Here is a 6,000-nt window from a genome sequence, read left to right as displayed (position 1 = left end):
ATGTCCAGGGGAGCAAGATCTCCCATTTAAGCTTTCTGTGCCTCCTGTCACTGAGCAGCCTAGGTCTGAGCATGCCACAATCCTGACAACCTCCAGAACTTTCCTCATGCCCCACTACCAGCTGAATGCTGCTCCTCCTAGATTTCATTCATCTAAACCATACCCATTCTTCAAAACTCTGTTCTAGTAGCACCTCCTCCAGGAAGCACATAGAGCTCCTGTTTGTTAACCTTGAAGAACTCACAATTTACCACTTAACTCAGTGAACTCTTAACCCCTATTGCTATATGGAAGCTACTTTAGACTGCACAATTAGTCCCATACCAAATTCTTCTTGCCCTCCAAGCAGGCATTTAGCAAAAGCCTGAGCCTGTAGGAGGGGCTCAGCAAAGACAAAGACACATGAAAGATACTTGTTCTAGAACTTAGGTTTGAGAAATTAGGAATTCCCATTCTTTTGCATAACTGTTTAGAAAATGGAGTACTTAGTGTTGGGACTGTAGCTTAGTGGTAGAGTGTGTGCCTAGCATGAGCAAAGCCCTGGGTTTCATTCACAGCAAAGAGAAAGGAAGGAAGGAAGGAAGGAAGGAAGGAAGGAAGGAAGGAAGGAAGGAAGGAAGGAAGGAAGGAAGGAAGGAAGGAGGGAGGGAGGGAGGGAGGGAGGGAGGGAGGGAGGGAGGGAGGGAGGGAGGGAGGGAGGGAGGGAGGAAGAGACAGAGAGAGAGAGAGAGATACAAGCTGGGCTCAGTGGCACATGCCTGTTATCCCAGCAACTTAGGAGGCTGAGGCAGGAGGATCCCAAGTTTCAGGCCAGTCACAGCTCTTTAGAAAGACCAATTTCTCAAATTTAAAAAAATAAAATAAGAGACTAGGACTATGGCTCAGTGTTAGTCACCCCTGGGTTCAATATCCAGTACCACAAAAAAAAAAAAAAAGAAAAAGAAAAGAAGAGGAAGAAGAAGGAAGAAAGATAGAAAATGAAATGCTCAGACAGTCATACCAAAAAAATAAAAAATAAAAAACCCTCCAGCCTCCTGGGAAGCAGCTACCAAACACACCACAGGTATTCCCAGGTCATTGAACCACAGAAGGTTTGAGCAGAAAGGAATCTTAATCATCTAGTCCCAAATTTTTAAACTGGGGTATGCCTACTCCTGGGGGTCCATGACAATGTTCCAAAGGGGTCCATGAAGCCACAGGATAAACATGGCATGCTTTACTAGAGTGTTAACTTTACTAGAGTATAAGAAATTTGAAACATTTCTTTATTAAAACAAATATAGCTATATCATGGAGGAGAATGCAATCTTTAAATGCAATTTTAAGATAAAACATGAGACCTCAAAGACACTTGGAACTTCTGATGGGCTTATTTGGGTTACTCCATCCACCCCTCTCCCCAACCCGTGTTGGGGATTTCATTTTTGCTCTCCTCTGTCATTAGGGTTACTTCGGTTAAAAAATAAAAGTTTGAGACAGACTGACCTAGTCCAGTGTTCTCTTTTCACAGGTAGGAAAACTGAGGTCCTCAAATGAAAAATAATTTAGCCAAAACCACATACGGTGTTTTTTTCAGTGAGAGCTGGGACCACAACCCACATCTGTCAGAATATTTCTTTCCAGCTACTTGCCCAAGTGACTACTGACTATACATCCTGGCTAACTGTTCCACACCTCATACCTTTAAACTCATCTTTGCTGTGTCATACAAGCTATCCTTAGGGGAACTTGTGGCACCAGCATCTCTGAGAACAGACCAGACCCTAGAGTCCCTTTCTATAGTTTCAAATGCAGTTAATAATGATGTATTTCCCAGAAATCAGCCTGTAAGTAATGAGATTCAAACCCCTCCCAGAAAAAGAGTGAAGTCTGGGAAACTTGAGGGAGAGACAAAGCAGGGAGGAGGTCCTGATAATCAGAGAACATAACAGAAAGAAAAAAGCTGATTTCGAGATCCTGCATTTTCCTCTTATTTATGTATGGAGATGCTATAAGGCTACCTACTGAGGCTCCAGGGAAACTGGACCCAGCCCCCTGCCACCCACACCCCCCTGTCTTGGCTTCCCTGTCTTCCTTAGACTGTGAGACTAAAATAATCACCTTAGAGTCAGGCACAGAGGCACACACCTATAATGCCAGCACCTTGGGAGGCTAAGGCAGGAGGATCACAAGTTTGAGGCTAGCCTCAGCAACATAATGAGACACTGAGCAACTTAGGGAGACCCTATCTCAAAATAAAAAATAAAAAAAAATTGATGATGTGGCTCAGTGGTTATGCACTCTTGGTTCAATCTCTGGTACTACTACTAATAATCATAACAATACTAATAAAATAATCACCTCAGAAAAAAAGTGACTTTGAATTCAAAAGAACCCAGCTTCACAATCATCATTTTTTTTGCATAAATCTGCAGAGGCAGTCTGTAGATTCACAGACTTACACACACTTATGGACACCTTATACCCACAGTTCTTGCTGTTATATAGACATATGCAAATTCTTCTGCACACCTGTCCCAAATACAAACATAAGCACATATTTGTGTGGGGAAAATCAATACAAACATAGTCTCTGCCCACACTTCTCCCTCAACGAGCAGTTGCAGATATACACAGCCACCATTGATAGCCTCATTCACAGTCACACAAACCAGGTTGAGAAGTGACCCAAGTTGCCAGGGTTAGAGCCACATTCCACGGTGTCCTGTTCCTCTCAGAGAACTAACAGATCGTTTCACAAAGATGTCATCACCTGCTGACTAATGTCAAGTTACAGCCAGAATAAATGGTCCATTACCTACCCCCATTACAGGTAGGCACACAGGAGAATGACAGCAGAGACAAAGGAGACTTGTGGCTCAATGTCACTACAGAAGACTGACCAGACAGGTAAGATGGGGGGGCTCATCCCAGTCAAAGAGATTTTCTTTCCTCTCTGGACCCAAAAATTGGGGGTAGGGAAACTAAAGATAATCTTACTTTTTGCAGTTTTTTCAAACTTTAGACACATACCTGGAGCAAAAGAAAAAGAGAGGAAAAGACCAATTCTGTTTTGTTTTTTGTTCCTTTGTTTTTGCAGTGATGGGGATGGAACCCAGAATTTGGCACATGCTAGGTAAGCATTCTGCCACTGCACTGCACCCCACCAAAGAGTGCTCTTTTAGCCTGGATTCTTCCTTGTCCAGAAGATGATTGAGTCATATTATATTTCTCTCTCTCCCTCCATCCCCCTCTCTTTTGCACCAGGGATTGAGCCCACTAATTGAACCCATTGGACCAGGCACTTAACCACTGAGTCACATCCCCAGCCCTTTTTATTTTTTATTTTGAGACAGGGTCTCACTAAGTTGCTTTAGGGCCTTGCTAAATTGCTGAAGCTGGCTTTGAACTTGCGACCCTCCTGCCTCAGTTTCCCAAACCACTGGGATTACAGGCATGTGCCACCACACCTGGCTTATATTACTTTCTCTTTGAATAGGCTCCAACTCTTCTCAGAGTAGTGTCTTTATCAACAGCAGTCTCTGGAGTCAGATTCCAGGTATGAATTTCAGCCCCACCACAGACTAGTTGCATGACCTCAAGCAAGTGACTTAACCTCTCAAGCCCTCGGTTTCACCATCTTTTAAAAATGGAGATGATAATAGTATTAAATAAAGTGCCTGTCACTTAGGGTGCTCAACAAATGAATTATACAAATAAGCAACTTCCTGTTTTTCCCAGGCTTCTAATATCTTACTATTTGCTTGCCCACCCAGGGCTGACAGTGTGGTTACCCTATTTCTAAGACAGCCCAGGAAGAACAAGAGTGGTCCAGTATCACAACTGGATTTCAGTTGGTTGTTACTGTGTGACTGGGCCATTAAGCAATGTTCTTATCTATGTCATCTTTTCCTCAGGTTAAAAAGAACAAATAATAGTTCAGGGAAAATTTGGAGGAAATATGGTTGAGACCAGGAAAAATGTAAATAATATTAAGAACAATGACAACATGTGCCAGACACAGTTTTAAGTACATCCTGCATAGTAATTCATTTAAACCTCACAGAAGCCCTCATCATCTGCATCATAGAAAAGAGGAAACTGAGGTTCCAATACCTAGAATGGCTTAACACTGGGATTATGAACCCAAGCAATTTGACACTAGAGATGGAGTGTTCTAGTACTACACTATACTGCTTATATAAAGTAAGGAAGGCAGAAGTAGGGGGAAGGAAAGAACACAGGACAAAGGAGCAATACAAGTTCTTTTTGAAGTAACCTGAGGTCGTCTAGTGCTTTGGTTAAGTCCTAACTTAAGATCAAGGGTTAAAAACTACCTGGGTTTAGGGCTTGCCTAGCACGCTCAATACTCTGGGTTCTATCCTCAGCACTAGTACTCATCCCCCCAAATACCTAGGTTTAAGTCCTACCTCTGCTGCTAGTTATTGAATCTCTTTGGGTCTCAGACTCCTCATATGTGAAATGAGACTAAATCTACTTCTTAGAGTTGTGATCAGGTTCACAAGAGATAATGCATGTAAAGCTCCCAGGACAATGCTTAACATGTGCTCAATAAATAGGAGTCACTATGTTATTGGCTGAGCCCCCTGCAGGATTTTCCTAGCAATACAGCTCCTCCTGTCCCTTCTCAAGGAAACTCAACTAGGAAGGAAAAAAAAAATCATGAATTGTCCAGAAAATGAAGAACTAGGCAGATTACAATTCTAGGCATGCTTTTCCACTTCTTATGGGTGTGGGAAGGGAAGGAGTTGAGCACCAGCATTATCAACGTCACCTGCTCCTTCCTCCAGGAACAGAGCCTGACAGGTTGCCCCTGCCTCTTATTACTTGTAACTGAAGTCAAAACTCTCCTTTTCCTTTTTTTTCATTTCTTTTCAGAACTCTCCCTTTTCTTAAGGAGTTCCCCCCATTTCCTCTTCACATAAATTGCTTCATTTTTCACATTAACATTGTGAGGTATTGGGAAAAGAGGAAGGAATCTCAGATGTGTTGAGTATCTACCATGTGCCAAACAGAATGTTGGGTGCTTTCCATCTGTGCTTTCATTTCAACCTCACAATACCCCTGTGAAGGGGTACACTTACGTCCACCTTATAAATGATTCTCCGAATCCAGTGAGCGGTTTTTTTTCCTTTTTTTAAAAATTGCATTGGAGATTGAACCCAGGGGTGCTCTACCACTGAGCTACATCCCCAACCCTTTTTATTTTTTATTTTGAGACAGGGTTAACTAAGTTGCCAAGCTTGGACTTGAACTTGCAATCCTCCTGCCTCAGTCTCCTGAAGTAAAGGGATTATAGGTATATGCCATCTCACCCTGCTTTCTTTTTTTCTTTTTTAGTGCACATTTTTCTCTCATTCCATATATCCAACACAACCCTGGTTGAGGTTGTATCCTGCTGAAGATTTTCTGCAAACTGACATATTCTGAAATTTCACTGTCCTCAACATAACAACCTTTGTATAATCCCAAATCCCATGAGTAATTGACCCTAGTGGATCTGAGATCAAACTATGAAGCTGCTACTTATTAGCCATATGATTCTGTCCCAGTCATTTAACCTCCTTCTCTTTTTTTGGTCACTTTTAAAATGGAGATGATACCTTTATTCCACAAGGTTGTGAAAATTAAATAACTTTCATGAAGGTGCTGTTAATTGGAATTCTTCATAGAAACACTATTTAAAACAGAATCATCAGTCAGTTTATTCTCAAAAGAGCCCCAGAAGGGCAATGGAATGCTTGTATCTTTGACCTCAACCAAGTAGGACTCCAGATCTGCCAGCTGTGTGGTTGGTGACTTTGGGAATGTTGAGGGACAGAAAATGCAAAACTTTCCTGAAGTGACTGTTGAGGAAATATTCTTTGCCATTATCAGTGTATAATTTATGTCATCATAAAGACATCAAAATTCTTTATATCACATGCTTCTCAAAGAAGTTTTGTCTTTCATTTGGCACTAAAACTCCCAAGAATTAGACTTCACCAATTAAAATTGTTC

This window comes from Sciurus vulgaris (assembly GCF_902686455.1).
Source record: "Sciurus vulgaris genome assembly, chromosome: X".
Taxonomy (NCBI): Eukaryota; Metazoa; Chordata; class Mammalia; order Rodentia; family Sciuridae; genus Sciurus; species Sciurus vulgaris.
Note: the sequence above shows the minus strand (reverse complement) of the source record.